Source organism: Felis catus, chromosome C1 (genome assembly GCF_018350175.1).
Source record: "Felis catus isolate Fca126 chromosome C1, F.catus_Fca126_mat1.0, whole genome shotgun sequence".
In the NCBI taxonomy this organism is placed as follows: Eukaryota; Metazoa; Chordata; class Mammalia; order Carnivora; family Felidae; genus Felis; species Felis catus.
Window position 1 is genome coordinate 123,479,614 of NC_058375.1, and position 23,235 is coordinate 123,502,848.

The 23,235-nt window shown below is 43.7% G+C and overlaps 1 long non-coding RNA gene across 2 annotated transcripts; it reads right to left on the reverse strand.

Annotated features, from left to right (window-relative positions):
* Positions 1 to 7,882: 7,882 nt before the first annotated feature.
* Positions 7,883 to 22,974, reverse strand: LOC102902109. Of its 2 annotated transcripts, XR_006583122.1 has the most exons (4): positions 20,976 to 22,974; positions 10,864 to 10,954; positions 8,683 to 8,811; positions 7,883 to 8,267 (listed from the first exon to the last, which is right to left on the reverse strand). It is a non-coding gene; the product is annotated as an uncharacterized LOC102902109 (long non-coding RNA). The 2 variants fall into 2 exon arrangements; XR_441011.4 differs by lacking the exon at positions 20,976 to 22,974 and having other exon boundaries at positions 10,864 to 13,304.
* Positions 22,975 to 23,235: the final 261 nt, after the last annotated feature.

The following is a 23,235-nucleotide window of genomic DNA, read 5'->3' on the forward strand; positions in this document are numbered from 1 at the left end:
GCAGTATCTGTTGGAACCCCAGCTGAAATTATACCAATTGTAGAAATTGACAAGCCAATTCTAAATTCATATGCAATTGCAAGGAACCCAGAATAGCTAGTAAATCCAGAAAAAGGAGAACAGATAAGAGGCATTATACTTCCCAATTTTGAAACTGACCATAAAGCAATGGTAATCAAGACAGATTGGTACCAGCACAAGATTAGACATGTACATCAATGGAATAGAATTGAGAGTCCAGAAATAAACCCATACATAAATGGCTGTTTTCCACAGAGTTCCAAGACCATTCAAAGGAAAAAGAATAGTCTTTTCAACAAATGGCAACAGGACAACAGGACAGCAACATGCAAAAGAATGGAACTGAACCTTTACCTCACACCATATACAAAAGTAAATACAAAATGAATCAAAGACCTTAATGTAAGAGCTAAAACTATAAGACTCTCAGGAGAAAAGATAGAAGGAAATCTTCAAGACCTGGTATTTGGCAAAGTACTCTTAGATGTGACAACAAATGCACAAGCAATAAGAGAAAAAATGAACAAATTGGTCAGGGTATGGAAAATAAAATGTTCATACACAGCTGGTAGGAATTCAAAACGATACATCCACTTTAGAAAACAATCTGGCAATTTCTCAATCAGATATAGTGACCAATATGACCAACCAATTTCACTTCTAGATATATATCCAAGGTAAATTAAAATATATGTTCACCCTGACGCACCTGGATGGTTCAGTCAGTTAAGCATCCGGCTTCAGCTCAGGTCATGATCTTGCGCTTTGTGAGTTCAAGCCCCACATCAAGTTCTGTGCTGACTGCTCAGAGCCTGGAGCCTGCTTCAGATTCTGTGTCTCCCTCTCTCTCTGTCCCTCCCCTGTTCGTTCTCTGTGTCTTGTGTTTTGTATGAATATAGTTTTAAAAACAAACTAATATTCTTTAATATGAATTTTCCATTTAATTATAATTATTTATGTCAATAAATATGTCTCATTTTCATTTCATTTAGTATCTAGCACTGAAAATTTTGTTTCATTACAGCTTAAAATCTTGGGTTTGTCAAACGGCTGTTTTCTTTTTTTCAGTTTTTATTTTATCATAGTAGTATCAATTTGTTTTAGCTTTTTTCCCCATCTTTTTATTATGTTTTTTTCTGAAAGATTTCCTTAACTTTATTACACCAATTCTTTTAGCATATTTTACATTTCCAAACTTCTACCTTTTCTTCTGAATATTCCTTTATTAGAGTACCCTATCATTTTTCATGAATGTAAAATCTCTTATGTCACTGAAAGTATTGATTACAGGTTTTGGAAGTTTTTGTCTGATCTCCTTATTGTCTGACTTCTGTATGTCCTTTTTTTTTTTTCCTGTTTCTTTGTTTTGTTCTGTGTTTCATCATAAAAGATTCTTCTAAATATATACTCTTTATTGACTTTCTGTTCATGTTTAAAAACAAGGCACTAAAACATGACTAGAAGCTAAGTGTGTCAGAGCACAGGGTGCTCATTGGTGAGCTCACTGAGCAGTGAGGGAGTGGGTATCTGACTCCTTTGCTGTGCTTCATAGATGTCAGTATGTGACACTAGACAGTTTATCCAGGTAGATGTCCTCCCACCTCCTGGCCTTCAACATTTAGTTATGAATGCCAGGTTTCTGGTCACTGAGAAAGGCAAGGGTATGGAGGCTACTCCACCCGGTATGTAGAATTTCCCTTGATCCCCTTACTTCTGTGTGGCCACGCCAAAGCCCAGATCTTCTCTCTCCCATTCTCTCACCAGGGCATCTTTCTTCAACTCACTCTGTCAGTTTTCCATACAAATCTCTGCAGTGAAGAGTCTCTTATCTAAGTCCTTACTAGCGGCCATCTTACTAAGTCCAAAAGATATTTTTCTGTCCTCATCTCAGCCTCTTAGAAGAATTGAACACAGTTTAATATTACTTCTTTCCAGAAAGTCCTTATTTACTCCAGAGGAAGAGATCTCTCTGCTACCTTGCAATCCATTTTCTATAATTTTTTGTAAATGTAAAACAGACATGTCATTCTCCTGCTTAAAATGCATGAAAGCTTTTCAACACACTAAGGAAGTATCTGGTTTCCTTACCATGACCCACAAGGCTCCACATCACCTCTCCCTGCCTGCTCCTCCAGTCATCTCTAACCATCTTCTGTATACTCACTCTGCCCCAGACACCCTTGCCTTCTTTCTGTGGCTCAAACATACCAACCTGGTCCCCAGGGAGAGTTTTGCACTTATGTTCTTCCCTAAGCACTCTTCCCTCAGACCTTCCAGAGGCTGGCTCCTTCTCATTACTCAATTCTCAGCTCAAACTTCACGTCCTCACCCAATCCAGTCATGCAGCCCCACCACCATTACCCCAGCCACACTCACTGTGTCAATCTCTTCAGCTGTCACTATGACATTTAGAATTATGTGATATTATCCTGATTATTTTTCATTTACTCTCTGTTTGAATTTCCCCACAAGAATGGAAGCCCCACATGGAGTGGTGCTTCCATGGTGCTTCCATGGTACTTCCATGGTGTTGTCTGTTTTTGCTCACAAGTGTCATCAAATGGTGCCTGACATGCAGCAGATCCTTGATAAGTGTCCACTGCTTAAAGGAGTGAAATGTATACACAGACCTGTGCTAAGCCCTCCATGAGAAATCATTTCAGTACAGTTCAATGAAGGATCTATTTTCAGCTCAGACTATCACCCAGAAGGAAATCTTCCTAACAGAACAAATTTTAAATTCCCTTGACCACCATGGGTCCTAGAACTACTCAGCACCTCACAGAACACAGAACGTTTACCTAGAAAGGCAGGAGACCCATCTCATACAACCATTTCTCATCAGTAGGAAAGCAAGCAACTAACAAGCAGTAAAGTCTTTCAAATAAAATAGTTATGATAAATTCAGTACCTTAAGATGGAACTTTGGACAAGTACACAAGTAAATGATAAGAATTTCACAACAATAAGTGCAATATGTGAAGAATATCCAAAAGAGTCTAAAAGAGGGATTGCCCTCTTGGTCCCTCTGATTAGGGATTCTGGCCATTTTCTTAGTGTGAAAGAATTAAAATTTGCCACCACAATTTACTGTAAGTATTTTAGTTTTCAAGTTATATAAACATGCAAGGTGAACTATATAATAAAATGGTGATAGATTAGCCACTCTCAACACATTCTGACTTAAAGAAATTCTTTCAATATTTCATACATACAGCACACAAACAGGTGGACACTGCTGTAATTTCTTAAAAATCTGAACACTTTTTGGCCCTATAATTCCACTTTAAAGAAGTTAACCAAAGAAAATGATTAAGAATGTGAATTAATTTTTGGCTATAAGGATAGTGATTACACTATCCTTTGATAATAGCAACCTAAATATCCAACAATAAGAGATTGGTTACAGCCATTTACAAAATTATTCCATGGATAAATATTTATTGGCAAGTAATGAGTTCATTAGGTTGAAAAAGGCAGGTTACAAAGCAATATGATCCCATTATATTTTCCAATATTATATAATATAAATTTAAGAAAGAGAGAGTGAAAAAAAAAACGAGTAAAGGGGCAAGGAAGGACATACACTAAACTGAGATTTTAAAGAAGTTTCTCTAGATAGAAATTTTATACAAATTTCTTTATGTGTTTTTTTCTTTATCCTAATCTAAATTCTTTTTTCTTATAATAAATAGTTAACACCGCAGTTTGAAAAAAAAGCTGTAAGATTAAAATCAACATTTTGTTGATAATCAGAATGAGCACAATCAAGTAAGAAACACTCTTTAGTATTTCTTAATAGGTTTATTCCACCTGCAAGTGCCATATATCATACACACATGGATGACAGCAACATTTCAGCCCAAAATAAATTGACAGAGCCTACCAGACACCTCCAATGCAGGTGTTTCCCAGCCCTTGCTTCTCCCTGTCTGATGCTCACCCCACAAAACCCTCCCACATCTCTCCCTCTAGCATCCCATCAGTCCTTGCTTTCTTTTCCAGAGGTTCCTGTCTCAGTCAGCTCGGACTGCCATGACAAAACACCAGAGACTGGGTGGCTTAAACAACAGACCTTTCTTTCTCATGGTTCTGGAGGCTAAAAGTCCAAATTCAAAGTGCTGGCTGATTCAGTTCCTGGTGAGAGCTCTCTGCCTGATTTGCACCTTCTTCTGTCCTCACATGGCCCCTCCTCAATGCGTGTAAGCAGGGAAACAGGTCTCTTTCTTCCTCTTCTTCTAAAGCCACTAATAATAAAGCCCCACTCATCTGACCTTATATAATACTAAGTACCACCCAAAGGCTCCATCTTCAAATACCATCACTTTTGGGGTTAGGCCTTCAAAATATGAATGCAAGGTGTGGTGGGGTACAACAGTCAATCCATAACACTCCTCTTCTCCTAATTACATATGGATGTTTTCCAGGGCTCTGTCCTGATGCCTTACACATTCTCCATCATTCACACACACTGATGGTTTCTTTTTTTTTTTTAATCTCAAATATGTCCCAAGAGACCCAAACTCCGATTCCAGACCTCAGTCTCCTCTGAGTCTAACAAATGGTTCAAACTCACATGCCCTGAAGTGCCTATCATTTTCCAATCCTGCTTCTTCTACCATGTTCACCCCTGTGGTAGATGTATGGCAAGACCCTCCACCCATTTACCTGCACTGAAAGACTAGCACATGGTCTAGACTCCTCCTTTCATCCATAGTGGCTAAGCACTCTTTTGTATCATAAGCCTTGGTGGCCCCTACCCATAGAAAGACATAAGGTACACAAGAGGTGTTCAAGCCCTGAAGCACTGGCAGAGAAAATGGGAAATTGCTCAATCCAGAATCTCAAGACACAAAATTCAGAGCTTAACATGATAGGGGTAACCTATCTTTTGTGGAACTATCAGTGGCTCGAGGTGCTGATGTGGCTGGCCATGAAAGCCACAGCCCTTGGCCTCCCTGACCTGGTGGACACCTCACTGAAGTGGACTGGCAAAACCTCCAAAATACAGGACCCCTGTAGAAGCAAGGGAAGCACAAGGAGACCTTCCTAGTATATCACAAATGGCATATCATCTGCTTACTTAAGGTTTGATGAGCAAACAAGGTAAAAGCAGCCTTGGACTGAGTTGAAGTCTTCCTTCTCACAAGATTTGTCCTAACTGACATTGGTTTCTAGAGCATGTCCTGAACTGCCTCTTCCCATTCCTCTCCCCTCCTTCTCCAGACATTTCACATACAGATCAAAGCTTAGCTCCTAGTTTCTCTCTTACTCAAATCTCTCCTGACTCAAAACTATCGTCTATGTTGCCTCAGGAACAGGTCTTTCCAACATGTAAATCTAACACATTTCACTCATTGAACAACTTGGGGTGGCTTCCGTTATCCCCTAGGAAAGGGATCCTTTATCACCTGGTTCCTGCTTGTCTGCCAATGCCTCCACACCTCATTCTTGCTCACTCTTGCCAAATTTGCCATTCTGGAGCAAGCCATGTTTCCTGTGTCTCCTCCAATCCTTGCACATGCATTCATTCCCACTGGGTCTCCCCATTCCCAGCCTCCCAGGTCCTTTCCCTCCTAAGAAAGTCCCTTCCCCACACCACCCCCAGAGACTTCTTCACACTTGTAGTTTTGAACTTAGACATAAATGTTCAATAAATATTTTTGAATGAGTTGACTAACAAAATTAAAAACAAATCAAAGAATGACTAGATGGCACCAATGATAATAAACATTACCTGTAGGGTTAAATTATGCTTCAAAAGTGCTTGGGAATCCTTGCAGCCATGGATATGGAACATTGGACTTGGGGGAATAAAAAGGTTAGGGAATTGGGGGTACCTGGGTGGCTCAGTCAGTTGAGTATCTGACTCCTGATTTCAGCTCAGGTCATGGGATCGAACCCTGAGTCGGGTTGCTCACTGAGCGTGGAGCCTCCTTAAGATTCTCTCTCTCTCTCCCTCTTCCCCTCCCGACAGCTTGCACACACACTGGCATGCACTTCTTTTTCTCTCCCTCTCTCTCTCTCTCTAAAATTAATTTTTTTAAAAAAGGGTAAGGAACCTTTTTGTGGTACATGGAAATCTGGAGAGTCGGGGTAATCCAAAGATGGAGAGACATAAGATACTGGCCTGAGGAGATTTGCAAGCTCCTGTATCATGGATTTGGTGATTTTCCAATAACCAAGAGAAGGAAACATTGGAGTTTTTCTTAGCAAATAAACCTACATTTCCTTAGCAAATAAACCCACATTTCCTTAGCAAATAAACCCACCTTGCCTTAGCAAATAAACTCCAAAAAATGGCCCTGGGAAAAAAATCCCACTGGAAACAACATCCTGTTAATCAGGGCCTCTGAGATGTGACCTGCCCAGGCAGCTCCTGGACCTCTTCTGCCATTTTATATTTCCTCTTTAATCAAATCCCTGGATGCTATAGTTCTCAACTTGCAGAGATTTAAAAGGCACTTTGATTAATGGACTTGATCAGTGTCCGCTCTTGTTTAACCATGGTGTTCTCCTCCACGTTTCACATTTCACACCCACATAGCACCATTCCCCTTTTATTACAGGAACTGAAGAATGTGATGGCCTGCCAGACAGCAGAGTAATTTATGAAAAATATATTTTTAAAGGGAGAGTGTATTAAAACTTGAAAAGAACTCAGTGCCTGTTGCTATTTTAATTTTAAATAGGCTATGCAAATAATTAAATGTCAGGTCATATTGACACCATCAAATTTAGGAGAGTGGAGATGGTATACAACCCCAGAGTCCTAGGGAATATTAAATCAGATAAGATTTACCAGAGCACTGAAACATATCTGCTTTTGACACGAAATAACAGTATCGATTGCGTTAAAAATGAGCCAATTTCCAAAAACCTCTACCTGCTACAAATGTTTCCATATATACCACAATTCTTTAAAAAAAGATAAAAAGAAATCGAGATGAATTTGTAACTATATTTTAGCACTAAATCCCTCTTTGTGTTTTTTTATCTTTCTCAAGCCTCCTCTGCCTTACACTACTAGCCTATTTCAAATATTGACTTCCAGGAAAGGATGGATAAGAACAGCCAATATGCAAGGCTAAGGTAATGGATACTGCTCACCTTACTTTAGAACAGTTTAATTTGCGTATTTACCTGAACTTTGCTCATGGCTTTGTACATTTGAGTCTTAATCGGTCACACCAGTGTGCACTGTGCACTGTGGTGCAGCTTTTCAAGATTCTTAGGAAAGTCAAAATCCTTTTAAAATGGTACTGAAAAACACAAGTGCTTAGTGAATAAATATTTCCTGTGGAAAGAATTGTATAATATCATAGAAGTTCTGTGATGAATAAGACACTAGAAGACTTTTTTTAAATATTTATTTATTTTTGAGAGAGAGTATGTCAGCACAAGAGGGGAAGGGGCAGAGAGAGAGGGGACAGAGGATCCAAAGCAGGCTCTGCTGACAGCAGAGAGCCCGATGTGGGGCTTGAACTCATGAACCATGAGATCACAACCTGAGCCAAAATTGGACACTTAGCTGACTGAGCCACCCAGGCACTGAGATACTATATAATAGTTTTGGGGAAAGGAGATAACAGCAGAAAAACGTGTCTTTTTCCTTTTAAGTTCTTAATTGGTGATTAAGGGAAATTCCTGTTTCTAGAATACCTAATGACTAGTCAAGCTGAATTAAGCGGAAAATGTCAGGAGGAAACTAGTTTTTCATCCAGGACTGGTTGGCCAGTGGCAACCAACCCTATGTTGACAAAAGCTTGACACTGGCATAGTGACTTGTCTATCCATTGGCCATGGCAGATATCACTTAACAGTTACAACACGGGGCCATCAATTCCACATTTTTTTTTTAATTTATTTATTGAGTTTTTTCCTACATGTCAGCTCTCTAATAAGCACAGAGACATCGTAGTGGATAAGAGAGACAAAGTCCTTGTCCTCTTGGAGCTCACTCTAGAAGAAGAGACAACACACAGGAAAGAAAGATCATTTCAGATAATGAGAGGTGCTAGAAAGTCAAGCAAGGAAAGGAGCTAGAGTATGGCCTAGAGTGTGGGGGAGGGATGTCACTTTAGCTAGGGTGGTTAATGTCCTCTCTGTAGCAGTCACCATTTGGGAGAAACTTGACCAATGAGACAGGGCCAGCCATGAGAAGATCCGATCCTCAGCACAGCACTCCAGGTGGCCATTAACAGTCAACGGCTGATTGGCTATGGATGAGCCCTCTGCAAGGCATGCTGGGGGATATAGAAAAGCCCAAGGTAAAAAGCATTCCATTTAGCAACATCAAACATCACATGATTCTGAAACAGGGTATGGAAGGCGGACTTGGAATACATGGATGCTAGTCTTCGTCCTAGAATCTTGGTTTTTCCTCATCAGTAAAATAAGATGGACCAAATGATCTATAAAATTCCTTTTAGAGCCTGTGGCCCATAATTCTAGCTAAAAAGTGAAGTAGGATTTTAGACAATTGGAGAGATAGGGTAGATTAAGTAGAGAAGCCCTTTTGTGAATGGGGTCATTTGAAGAGTCAGATGAGAAATAAGATATAACTATTGCTTCTTGGAGGCTTCTTGGTGATTTCAGAAAAAGCCATAATCAGCCCCTAGTTTTTCAGTTTCAACTGCCACAATCCAAAGCAGTTCTCACCTTGACTTCTGCATGAAAATTAATTGGTATGATCTTCTCAGCCATGCACACATTCAAAATCATCAATATACGAATATGTCATCTGGTCATCTCACAACACAAAGGGCTGCACAAAGGCAAATCACAGCGCTGTGGAATAAAGAGGAAAGAGTTGTCAGAGATTCATATGAAAAAATTCACCTTTCGCTGCTGACTGACAACAGGGGAGCCAGCACAGAAGTGCCATGGGTGAGAATTATCGGCTTGCATGGTAATGACGGGTCTGGATCAAGACTCAGGTATGAGCTAAAAAATTCCTGATCTTGCTTCAAAGTGGCATTAAAACAGGTCCCAAGTGCATGAAAATATCCCCTGTCTTACAGGCAATAGTTCAAGTTAGGGTCATTAGCCATAACACAAATACTTACATGTTATTGTGATATTGTGAGTTTAGATAATGAATTATTGAAATTCACTTTGTGGGTACAAAGTGCTTCATAAATACTTAATCTCCAGAGAGACTTCAACTTAGAGTTACTCACCCCATTTGTGGACTTCTCCTTATCCAAGTTACTCTGGGTCCCTGTTCTCTTTGTAAAAATTTCGTGTGCCCCACTAGCCTCTTCACAGTTCCCACTGTGGCTGATGGATACTGGCTTGGATCTTGCTATCCCAGCAAACCAAGAGATCCAGGACAAGCCAGGAATGGTCTTTTGAGTAACTTCCAATTCACAAACAGCCCCACTGACTTATTATTTCTTGGTTTTTCCATGCTCTAAAGCAAAAATGTAACTATCTCTGTGACTTATCCAAGACCACAGGGATGGATGGTTTCATGCGGGGATGCTTTCTCCGGAGAAAAGCTCATACTATGAATCCAATGCTTTGGGCCTGCAAACTGTTCATCAGGCACCTTAAAGCTGCCACATCTCAGCCAGGAGCTAAACAGGAGGCTAACCAGAGGCTTGCATTCTCTGGGAATATATAAGACAGGGCAGTACAGACACCATCTCCTCTACCTCCGTCTCTAAAGCAACAGTTCTAAAAACACTTCCTCAACATGGTTTTGGCCTATACTCTAGAGACCCTTTAGGGCCAGGATGGAGTTGTATTGGCTAGAGAATTCCCCGTCAGTGATAGAACACAGCTGCAATACTACTCCATCTTCCTGGTCCTCAAGCTTCTCATTTGTAAAATGAAGGTTTGCATCTGTCTCCTAAGGCTTTAACATCCAAGGTAGCCTGGTTGGTGGATAAGCCTGCTAGGTGTCCAAAACTCATTTCTGGAGCTTACTGTTGTACAGCCTGACCTCAATTCACTTGTTTATGTTATAAAATAATGCCTACCTCACAATGTTAACTGTAAGAAACACAATTAATTAAGCATGTGAGTGTTAAACTGTAGTGAGCTGTTTTACCTTATGTAGCAAGACCTCTTACCTAACCATCCAGCATAGTTCTCTCCCTATGGAGGTCCTCACTAAGCACTAGATTGATTACTTGTTGGACTTGAGCTGAGAACAAAATCGGACCCTCAGCATATCTCAAACCCTGTTTGAATGAAGAGTTTAACTGGACCATCCTTGTTGAAGGTGGAGGTCCCAGGCTAATACCTCCCAACTCACGAAATCTGGTTAGAGCAGCCAGGCATGCAATAAGAAGGAGCCATGTTAAGAGAAAAGGAAAACCAGGCACCCAGGACTGAGTATTAAGTGCATATGTACATGTTCCATTATTTTCATGTCTTAAGATAACACCATTTTATTATATTTCATGACTTTGTGGGTCTGGAATTCAGGCCAAATTTAGCTGGAAGACCTTTCAGTTCCACATGGCATTAACTGAAGTCAATCTGTGATATTTGGATGGTGAGGATACTGGACTGAGAGTCTAAGACAGTTTCACTCATATTTTGGGGGCCTTGGCAAGAATGGCTGGAAGGCTCAGCTCAGCTGGACTATTAACTGGAGCACTTGAATGCAACTATGACAGCATGGTGGTCTCAGGGTAACCACAATTCTTACACAGTAAGTTGGAGTCTTGAGGGAGTTTTCTAAGAGACCAATGCAGGAGCTGCAAGGCTTCTTCCGACATAGCTTTGAAAGGCAGGCACTGTTGTTTTGGCCACATTCTATTGGTCTGCTGGTTCTATTGGATGATTAAGGCTGGTCCAGATTTCAGGAGACAAGTATCTTGAACTTACCTCAATACTTGAGCTTCAGTTCTGCTGCACAAAACCAGATATGGTATGACCTCTTTCATCTTCTCATCCTTTCCATTGTCACCACCAATGTCTTCATCATGTAATGAGAGAGCCAAGACTGAGATGTCACCAGGGCAACAGAAAACCCCAGCAAGTAAGGACCAAAGGACCCTCTGAATGGCCACCATCTTGAAATACCTGACTATGTCCAGCAAGCTTTCATTAGCCCAGAACCTAGAATACCAAAGATCTTCCCACATTCTCTGCTCTACAGAGATGAAAACTGTCAACAGGAGGCTCTCTGGAGACTGGCACTCTCCAGGACACTCCCTATCACTTACTGTTGATGGCAGGCATCAATGTGAAGGGAATGAGTCTTCCTCAGAGAGGACAAGAAAATTGGGCGGTTGAAAGGCTATGTCCCTTTGCTGCTGGTAGCCATCATGCAAGAGGGACCCAAGGCTCCTCAGGGCTGTCAGGGTGCCCAAGCCCTCTCCATTAATATTATCATCCAGGGTCTTACAACATAAGTTTAATTTTTCATGTGCTGCATTCATTATGGGCTGGCTGTGGCTTTGTTCTGTGCCATCTTTATTCCAGCACAGCAAATGGGAAAGCAGCTTCTATCTGGAACATTGTCAGGTGTCATAGCAGAGGGAAAGGTGAACACCATGATTCTTAACCCTTCTGCTCAAAAGTGGCTCCTGTCACCTCTGACACTCACATGTCATGGGTCAAAGCAAGTCAAATGTAACACTGAACACAAAAGGACCAGGATGTAGAGCCCTCCCACCGCAGGGAGAGGCCCTGCAGAGAAAGGTGCCACAATATTTGGTAAATATTAACATAATCCACCATAGTCTGTACTCTGCACACCAAACACGCATTTCCCTCCCCTGCCCATCTAAGAGGACACTTATCCCTCCCCAAGGGAGACAACCCCCAATTCCCCTGCAGGTGCTGCTCTGAGCTCAAAGTCCAGGACTGGTGCATAAGGCACAAGCACCACTATAGAAGGTTTGGATGTGCCTGCCTCCTTTAGATGGGGGACACCTGAAAAATTAAGTCACTTGCTCCCACACACAAACTCAATATGCAGTTAGGGACAGGGACACAATAAACACTCCCATTGGGAAGTGGATGCATGGGAAGTCATTTAGCAGTCACTGACCTCCTCCCCCCCCCCCCCCCAGTAAGTCTAAAGTCCCACTGGGCAGGTATGGTGAGCAGCCCCTTGTCCTAAGGGTGGGGCACATTTAGCACCCCGATTCTTTTCCCCAACAGAAATTCCCCAGTCCACTCTTCTCCATGGTCCTTGGTTCTGCCCACTGAGAGGTCCACTTTTTCACAATCCTCCTTTGCCTAATCTAAAAAGGAATATGGTCTCCTTGGGTGCTAAGCAGAGCCCTCAGCCTCCCCCCTACCTATAAAATATTGGGGGAGCCAAAGTTTGCTTTAAATACCAAATGGGTTCAGTCTCTTTTACTCCAAGCTGGTGGCTTTTGTTTGCCCATAAAATTCTCTTAAAATGTTCATTTGTTTTTTATATATTTGATTCTAGTCGGCCTCCAGGACCAGGAAAGATAATAGTAAAATGACTATTTTTGCTTTAAGTTCCTCAATTTGGGGTTGGTTTGTTATGTAGCTATAGATAACAAAACTGCAAAACAGTACAGATACCCAGGCCCAGGCAAGGACAGTTGAATCAGAGTCGCTGGTGGAGAAGCCTGGACCTCACCACTTTGTTTCTGCAGGTGATTCTGTTGTTGCCGAAGGTTGAAAAACTGCTGCTCTTTTGTAGGTGGTGCCAGTGAACAAAAATAAAGGATTACACAAACAGTCATCTTTGACTTATCCCTAAAAGAAACCCCCTTTTCTATTTTTTTTCCCATCACATTCACATAACAGTCAGATATAACCAAGTAGATAGTGACCAGATGGTAAAGGGTTGGAAGTTACATCATAGGAAGAAAGTAGGGGAGGGGGTGCATGGGAAGGTGTTTAATGAAGAGAAGAAAAGTTGACAGGGAGCATTTAGTTATCTCCCCATATTTAAATGGGTAAGAAAAGCTTTCTCTGCTTACTAGAAATCAATAGGAAGCCATTAGATAGAAATCACAAGGATAAATATTACAGTTGATATAATTTATCGTAATGAGATGGAGAATGTAGTATTTTCTTAGTAGCTCTTACCAGAATACGTAACTAGGGCAGGGATTTGAACTTTTCACAAATAGCCTGGAGTTCTATCATTCTGTGCACATAACAGGATTGCCTTTCCTCACCCCTTTGAGGTTGGGAAAGACAAAATGACTCACTTTGGGGGCGCCTGGGTGGCGCAGTCGGTTAAGCGTCCGACTTCAGCCAGGTCACGATCTCGCGGTCCCTGAGTTCGAGCCCCGCGTCGGGCTCTGGGCTGATGGCTCAGAGCCTGGAGCCTGTTTCCAATTCTGTGTCTCCCTCTCTCTCTGCCCCTCGCCCATTCATGCTCTGTCTCTCTCTGTCCCAAAAATAAATAAACGTTGAAAAAAAAAAAAGTTTAAAAAAAAAAAAGATAGTAGAGGCACCATTAATCTGGGTCCAGAATGAGGTCGTAAAGCAGACGCCAGATAAATTATAGGATTTCCAATTAAATTTGAAGTTCAGAAAATAATAAGAATCATAATTTTAGTATGCATTTTGGGGGGCATATGTATGCTAAAAATAAAATTATTGAGTATTTGAGGGTGTCTTGAAGTTTTCCTTCCTACTTCTGGCAACCCCACCCCCCAAAGCGATCCCCATGGGCCATGGAGCATTAGGAAGAATTAAACCTTTGTTATTCTAGGCCATGTGGACTTGCGGCTTGTTTGTTACAGCCAAATAACTTAGCCTAAACTGACTTAACTACTTCCCATTTTTGATAAGAAAATATTTTGGTGAGGCCTAAGCATAGCCCTAATATGTGAAAGGAGTAGGCAGCTTCTCTGCATAATAAGAGAGAAAACTGAGAGCTTCTGGAGGTAATATGAGAAGGGGAGATGGATAGAAAACTGTTAAAACAGAGCCTCAACCATCAGGGAATTTCTTACCTACTTGAAAAATAAAGTAAGAGAAAATGATGGTAGACAGTAGTCTTGAGGTCATAGAGGTCACTGTGGATTTAGGGTAGGCATGGAAGGAGTTCATGCAAAAGCAGGCCTGCCTGACCGAGGGGTGGCCAAGTAAGTAGGAAGAGCTGAGAGCAGAAACACCCTGTGGGGAATCGGTAGGGCCAGGTCTGCTCTACGCCACCACCTACCAGCTTCATCAGTCCCCACAAGCCCCGGCTCAGGGCAAGACTGGAGATAAAGCTCTAGGTGGCACCTGGACCCAAGTCACAGGCCTGCTCTAATGCTGAGAGACTACTTGCATTCCATAATGCTGATGTCAGTGGCCCGCCTGGGCCTCTGACAGGCAGGGGAATGGTGGTTGCGAGTTGATTTCAAAGCCAAAACCCAAACATGTTTGCTAACTTTTGTTTGACACATCAGTGTTATAGGAAAGCTCCTTGATAGCAAGGGATCCCTCATTTCTATGTGTCCTCACCCTTAGCACATGGTGGGTGTTAAATAAACATAGATGCTAGGAGGCCCAATATTTTGAGACCCTCTTTAGCCGCTAGAGCAACTCCTTTTGGCCAGCAGGGGGCAGCACAGGGTCATGAACTAGAAACTGTGGTGGGAGTTCAGAATCCGGGTGGATGTGATTCCCATAAACCAGGTGGTAGGGGAGAGCCCAGGCTCTGCCAGCATTTTCTTGGGCCCACAGAAAAAGGAAATAGACATTTTTTTCCTATAAATCTATATTCATCCATTTAAAATGCTGTCCTTTATCTGAGATTTTCTTTCCCAATTTTTTACCATTAAAACATCCTTTCTTTTATGTGGTAGGATTTTTGTTCTATTTGCTTATGTTTTACATTCTTATTTAACCAAATAAATAACGGCAACCTTCTGGTGTTCCAGAATGCTTGCAGTAAATGACTGTTTAGGCTTGTGCAATCAACAATTAGGAGATCCCTTAGTGTTGAATGTCAGAATCAGATGGGGCCCATGACAAAAATAGGGGAGCAGCAGATAAACTGCACCTTTGGGTCCCCCAGGCCTTCTTTCCTGCCACCCATTGCTCTTTCCTTTGTGGTCAATGGGCCAGCTCAGCGCCCTCCTGCTCTCTCCCTGTCCAGCCTCCTCCTCTAAGTTGAAACCTGTTTTGGGGACAGAATCTATCAGCAGCTTAGACATCAGTGAGAATTTAAATCACTCCTTTTCCCTCCCAGAAAACTTGCCTCACACGTCTTATCTCTGATTCCAGAACGCAGGTGTTTTGGGCTGCAGGGGGAGATACGAGAAGAGGGAAAGGCAGTCAGCGTGGTGATAAAAATCAGGCCACCCAAGGGACTTGCAGATCCCACTCTGCTTTATTGGAGCGGCGACAAGAGCCACCCCAACGCAGGTAGACCAGTTCCTCGGACAGAGTGGCCCCAGTGCTTATTCTTCCTTCACCTTTTTGGAAAATCGTTTCAGTCACACCCATAAGTAAGCACTAACGGTCCTGATGACAGAGCCCTCTGTCCGTTGGACCAGTGCAGCCCAGGCAAGAGACAATGCCCCAACTCATAAAGGGCGCTTCAGTCACAAACCAAGATGTACTGCCCATAGTGCATTGTGGGATACAGTAGCATTTTTAGCAATGATTGTACCAAACAAACCAGCGAGCCTACGCTGAGACCTGCCACGGCAGGGGCTGATTATGCTCGTGTTATGGGGATACAAAGAAGTATGAGACACAATGAGTATGGGACACATCAGAAAGAACAAAACAGCGGCGCCTGGGTGGCTTAGTCGGTAAAGCATCCAACTCTTGATCTCCACTCAGGTCGTGATCTCACAGTTTGTGGGTTCGAGCCTGGGGTCGGGCTCTGCGCTGACAGCATGGAGACTGCTTGGGGTTCTCTCTCAATCTCTCTCTCTCTCCTTCTCTGCTCCTTCCCTACTCACGCTCTTTCTCTCTCTCTCAAAATAAGTAAATAAACTTTAAAAAGAATACTTCAAAACAAATGCCAGAGTTGAAAAGGAGATGACGACGTGTTTGGGAGACTTGGAAAGCCTTCCTGCGCTGGGCCTGAAATAACAGGTACGACTTAGATGGGAAACAGCAAAGGTACAGAGTGATCCAAGGGCCCGGGTAGGAAGTACAGGGCTGTGCTTGGAGCACGGGGCCCGGTCCAGTTTGGCCATAATGTCAGCCAGGGAAAACGAACGCTAATGAATGACAGGAAGGCTTAGGCAGGCAGGGTGGCTTCAACCCCACGGCCACAACTGACCCCTCTGTGGCCTTGGGACTCAGTGACTTAAGCAGCCAATTTTAGCACACAAAGCCAAGCAGTAAGGAAAGTTTAATAGTAATGGTTACTTTTACCTTACCCAGTTTCTGTCGCAAGCCTCATTTTTCCTGATGTTGGAAATGTCATCTCCCGCAGTCCGGGCTCCTGCTCTACATGTCCCAGCCCGGGCAGGCCCACCAGGGCTCAGCGGCAGTTTCTGTGCCCAGCATCTACAGCACCTCTCCCCTTTCCTGCTCGGCAGGGGGGACCACGCTAACTGCCTCTCCTTCATCCTCGCTGCCTTCGGGATAGCTGGCTGGGGCTGCCAAAACAAAGCGCTACAAACTGGGGGGCTTAAAATGACAGATGTTTATCCTGCCACAGTTGTGGAGGCCGCAGGTCTGAAACTGAGGTGTCAGCTGGGCCAGACTCCTTCCTGAGGCTCTAGGACAGAATCCTTCCATGCCTCTTTGTCGCTGAGGCACCTCTGTGCACTCCCTGAGAGGTGACTGCAAGCCCACGGATTTCCCCTGCTGGCCCTGTGCCTCTCCTAGGCCCCCGGAACTCTCTGGCCCTCTGCTCTGGGGCCAGGATACAACCCTCTCTTCCCTGAGGTCTTTACACCCCCCCCCCCCCCGGGCTCTACCCCAGCCAAGGGGCCTCAGGGCCCTCACCCTGAGCGCACACAAGCCCTCCTTACCCTTGGGGAGTTTGGCAGAAGGGAGATGAGAGTAAATGTGTCTCCCTGCTCAGAGGCCCAATCTCTCGTCACTGCAGCCACTGTCTCCTCTCTCCGCAACCTGGGAAAACTGTACTTATTTACCACATCTTCTCCCAAATCTATTGGCTAAGGCCTAAACTTCCCAAGCTCCTCAGAAACCAAGAGAAGACCCCTTTCTAACAGAACTTTGCCTTTGCTGATGTAAGTCTCACTGGCTAAAGGGACAAGGGAATCTGGTAAGAAAACATCAGCAACAAAATGATTCATTATTTGAAAATAGAACTGCACTTCCCCGAGGCACCCAGCTCACTGAGTGTATAAAGGTCTGGCCTCGCCCTCTGGTGTGTGCAGTCCAGTCAGCCAGGATCCCCAACCCCAGTGCTCCTTACTTTCAGTGCTAAGAGCAGGAAAGTACCAGAGAACCCAGGAGACAGTGGTGGCTCCGCAGTAAACATCAGGTGCCTTCTCCGTCCAAGGACGCTGAGCAACCTGGGGAGACCACAGCTCAGGCCTTGGAACCCAAACTGTTGAACAATAAGGAAGTCTCTCCAACAAAGGCTTTCTTTTCCGGGCAACTGGTTACCATTTCAAAGCACCAGCAGCGCTTTGACTCCAGAGTGACGGCACAAAGGCATCTTTGAGGACTTTTACGACCAGGCCCACTAAGGGGCTAAACTCACAGTCCTTTGCTCCCTCAGAGACTTCTCTACGACTTGATTGCACATACCTGCACGTGGCTCTCTCCACCACCAAAAAGGACGCCTCGAGTTCTGCCCCATATTCTTGAAAATAAGAACAAGGTAACCGCCCCCACCCCCACCCTTTACGGCTCCCACCCGAGATTTGTTCCTATCAGCTTCTGTTCCTCTCGTGGCAGCCAGGGGCAGGCATCTGATTCTGCGGCTTGTCGGCGGGGTGGAAAAACAACGCGGATTTCCACAACCTGCAACCTAATTTCTGGTAGGAAGGTACCATCTGGTGGATATTTGGGAAACTGCTCACGTCCTGCGTTTGAAAAGGAGCATCTGAGGGCAGCTTGTGTGGAGCATGCCAATGGCAATATTACTCCGAGACGGAATGAGACCTTCACATTCAAATATGGGCCGGTTCCCTAAACGTTTGACTCCACATACACACAGTATTCTTAGAACCAATCAGAAGCATCTAGAAGAGTCTCCTCTGTTTTCCGGCCTTCTCTGTCCAGTTTACCATTAATCCAAACAGCTATTTATTTTCTGTTCTTTTCAAAGTATAGTTCTTGCTTCCCTTTATCGTGGAAATTTATCTATGAGGGCTGTATCTTGAGAAATCTAGTCATACCTCATTCCATGAACACATTCACACAGTCAGTGATCCTTTATGGGGTCCTCTCCCCAGCTTCTTATGGCCCCTTCCTCTGAGATTCTGTCCTGGTCTTTATATCTTTGCATTGGTCAGTCACTGGACGTGGGTTGCCTAGCAAAGGCCAGGGCCTTGGACAAGGAGGCTCTCTACAGCTGAAAAATGTCTGCTGACCAGCCCCCTAGCAGTGGTGAGACAAGTCTTTCCCTAAGGGAGCCCCCAATCTGTAAAAATAGGCTGGGCTCCTAATACAATCTTTACCTACTTGTTAAAGTCTCATTCCCACTAAGAGATGGCATCATTCTTGTTGTCTTCGTTCTTAACATTTAGAAGCAATGGACATTGGCAGTTACCTGAAGTAAGTTAAAACCATCCCCAAAGGCCAGGACCTCTGTGAGGAATACTGTGAAGTCATCAGAATCTGTTCTATTTCCACTTTTGTTCCTTTGCCCCTTCCCTTCACTGTAGCCTCTCTCTATTCCTTTCTTCTGCAGTCAGAGTTTTGTTTTCTAGGGTAAGAAACAGGACAGACTGATTTATATTATGGAGTAAATGACTGCTAGCCAATCATTCCTGTCTAATGTAAGCTTCTCTATTCCTGTCATGGTCCAAACATTCATCACAACTGTATTTAGACAATCTTCTACCTGCTCTCCCTTCTCTATTTCTTCTCTAGTCTACCCTGGCTACTGAAGCCACACTGGTCATCCTTAAACATCACTTTTGTCATGTCACTCCCTCATTCAGTGTCACCTCACCTCACTGACATGCCCAGTCCAAGGACAAGGAGCGCTGGACCAGGAGTCACAGACCTGAGGGGCCATGAGGATCTCAGCAATTAAGAGCACAAGAACTGGAGCCTGACTGCAGGGTGTGAGTCTCAGTTCCATCACTTACTGGCTGGACTTTGGGCAAGGTACCTGTACCCTTCTGCCTCAGTTTTTCTATATATGAAAATACTATTTAGGATGTGAAAATAGCATAACCTGCTGTGTTAGATTAGTTAATACTCCTAAAGCACCTAGATTAGTGGCTGGCACATAATAACCATGTCAGTACTATTATTAGTACACAACAGTATTAGTACTATTGTTAGTTGTATACTAGTACTACTAAGAGTAGTACTATTAATCACTGAGTTCCAAATAACTGAGTGACCCCGACCTTGAATAAACCACTTCATCTTGCAGAGGAGCTTCAGTTTTATCATCTTCAATTTTTTTTTCATGTTTATTTTGAGAGAGAGAGACAGAGCTTGAGTGGGGGATGGGCAGAGAGAGAGGGAGACACAGACTCGAAGCAGGCTCCAGGCTGTGAGCTGTCAGCACAGAGCCCAATGCGGGGATCAAACCCACAGACCATGCAATCATGACCTGAGCCGAAGTTGGACGCTTAACTGACTGAGCCACCCAGGCGCCCCAGTTTTGCCATCTTTAAATTGAGGGCCTGGTGTCCCTTCCAGCGCCAGAATTTTGTTTCTCCCACACTCTTCACAGCATCCAGGCCTGACTTAACAACTTTCAATAGCACATGATTGTGTGGTGGCTATAATGTTCAGCTCACCCTTACACAAGCCCTTGTTCAGACTTCTGCCAGCCTAGAATTGTCCATGCACCTCTCCGTGTGCTGTCCATCTTCCCAAATACAGGACGAAATGTTGGTCTCTCCGATCTTCGTGTGTGCCTATGGAATCCAGAATAGCTTCTTCTATCTAGGTGTTCCGGAATTGTTTACTGACCAAATTAATGTCGAGCACCAAACGGTTCTGGCCACTTTCCAGCAATTTGTCTTCTCTGCCTCTCCCCCTCTGGAATCACTCCTCTAACAGAGGTCCTGGAAACGCTCTGGCTTTTTCAATTGCCAGCTTAATTTGCCGCCATCTGTCATAGAGTATGTGTTTCCCAAGGCCTGGAGCACATCTTCCAGGGGCTTAGCTCTGTGCCACATCCATCTCCAGGCAGACAAGAGTTTACATGCAAAGAAGCCCAGGGGCGTGGTTGGGGGGCGGGGCCAGGGGAGGAGAGAAGGAAGGTGGGAGCTGGAAAGAGACGAACTGTATATGGCCTCCACTTTCCGAACTACCCTCACTCACTGTGCACTGATAGAATTTAGGAATTGATTTCCAAACATTTGGAAAAATTAGTGTCCTTGAAGACAGAAATCTTCCAGAAAGCCTCCTACATACGTTGTTTATTCTTTTGTCTGTTAACACCTATAACACCAACCACAAGTAGTTTGAGCTTAGGCCACAGTAAGAGAAGGAACCGAAAAAAGTCTTAGGATCCACAGGTGTGGGAAGGGAGGTGGGAGGTGCCTTTTTTTTTTTTTTCTTCTCGAGGGATCAGTGATAAATCTGTGATCCCAGATAAAGAAGCCAGTACAATATGAATGAGTGCAGCAACTTGGACCAGTGTCTTCCACCTAGAAGGTCAACAAACATATTTATGTATTTCAACCTGTGTATCTTTGGGCCTTTTACAGTACCCATACTGAGAACACTTGCTAGGGGTTTCAAAAAACATAGCATCCTTTTAGAGACATAGCCAGATTTCTAGCAACTTCAACCCTCCAGCACGCGACCAGGATCCTGGCACTCAAGTATAAAGGTCTCGCTGTACCCCCACCTGATGTGCACTCAAGGAGTTACAGAGTCATCCTAGCCTGAACAAACTGTATGCTCACAGTATCAACAAAACGTATACTCACAGTGAAGTTCATCCAATCTTCTGGGAGCTCCTGTTGTGCTGCAGATAGGATTCTAGAAAGGCAAGTAAGCAGTGCTTCTGAGTATGTCCCAGGTTTGCCTTGCCAGCCTCCCCAGCCAATGCTACTCTCAACTGTTTATGCTGGGTAGTTCCGTACCTGATTAATCTGATCAGAGGACGTTTGCCCAGTGTCTCTTGCTAATACATCACAGTTGGGTTCCTAACCTAGAGTTTGCTACCACCTGCCACAATACAATAGAGACTACAGATTGTCTCTTGGGAGAGTGATCTCTACCATCTAGCCTTGAACAGTTGGAAGGAAGAGGTCTCCTCTATATGCACTGCTTTGAAATCCAACCTCCTGAACCCCAAAGAAGACATTTTATAAACTTCACTTACAGAGAGTAAATAGACAGAAAATCTCTTAAAGAGCATGCCATGCTGAGAAGCCACCACAGCTGGGATGCCCCATCCTCACCCAGGAAGGTCTCACCCATCCTCTCCTCTACTGCTTTTGGGAAAGAGGACTGACCCATCACTCTTCACAGCTCACCTGCTCCTTGGCACTTCCCACCCCATCGTCTCTTACCTCTTCCAGGAAGCTAAGTTAGACACACTCTCTCCTGCCTCCTTTGCCCAGGCCATGGGCATGCTCAATGCTTCCCAGAGAAATAAACCATGTGTCCTGTCTTCCAGCCTTTACTCCCAGCCCCCTCCTACCTCTGAGCTCCTTGTTATTCTTCTGAGTACACATTTCTTGAAAAAAGCTATTTATAATTATTGTCTCTATCAGTACCCACTCTTACTCCACAGATCCTTACAACCTGCTTCAACCCCCATTTCCCTTTTTAGAAATGTTTACTTTTGAGATGGGGGGTGGTGGTGTAGGGGCAGAGGGAGCGGGAAACAGAGGATCTGAAGCAGGCTCTTCACTTACAGCAGTGAGCCCAACATGGGGCCTGAACTCATGAACAGTGAGATCACGACCTGAGCCTAAGTCAGACACTTAACTGATTGAGCCACCCAGGCGCCCCACCCGTGGCCATTTTTCTTCTTAAGGTGGTCCTTCAAAAGCCAGCAGTGAGCTTCCAGTTGGGAAATTTAATGACCAATAATGCCGTCTTCATATTGGTCAGCTATCTACAGCTTTGGCATTTCTGCCAGCTATTTCCCTCTCCTTTGTTCTCCTGGTTCCCAAGACCCTCCATTTCCCTACATTCTCGCCCTAATACCTTTGCCATGACTCCTTCTCCCTTTGACTCCTCTTCCTTGAGCCCTCTGCATGGCATCCTCTAAAGCTCTGTTCTTGCTATTTATCTCCTTAAACTTTCCTGGTTCAGATTTCAACACTCACCTCCTTCATCTTCATTCACCCTCAGTCCTGAAGGTGCTGTTGAGCTAGAGATCTCTACTTTCACTCACCTCCTGGCCAGTTCCATTGTTATCTTCCATATCCTCTTCAAAATCAACAGGTACCAAACTAACTCACCATTTTCCATCCTAGACCTGTTCTACTCCTATCTCTGCTATTGGCACCAACACCCATCCTTATCCTCAAACCGGTCATGTTGGTCACCCAGGCTAAACTGCTCAGCCCTGTCCTTCCAGGTCTCATGAGGTACCAATCTCCATGGATGATGCCTCCACACCAGCTTTCTCCATCCTGTTTCCATGTTCCGCTCAAACTCAGACCCTCACCGCCTCTTCTGGGGATGACTAGGTGGCAGGCTAATTTGTTGGAATATTAATCTATGTGTTTTTGTGTCGCCTTTCTGTCCTCTATCCCATGAAGATTCATCACTGAATACTTGGTGCATTCTTGCCTCTAGTGAGAGATTATCTGGCTTTTAATGGAGAAAACTCGTAATGCCCTTGAAAGCAAGATGGGGAAGGAGGAGATGCTTTTAAAGAAAGAGGAGAGACAGGGAAAGACTTAAAAAATAAATAAATAAAAGAAGTAAAATATTTAGAAGTTAAGCTTTCACTTTTTGCAGATGACATATTATACATGGAAAATCCAATAGACTCCACCAAAAGTCTGCTAAAACTGATACATGAATTCTGCAAAGTCGCAGGATACAAAATCAATGTACAGAAATCAGTTGCATTCTTATACACTAATAATGAAGCAACAGAAAGACAAATAAAGAAACTGATCCCATTCACAATTGCACCAAGAAGCATAAAATACCTAGGAATAAACTTAACCAAAGATGTAAAAGATCTGTATGCTGAAAACTATAGAAAGCTTATGAAGGAAA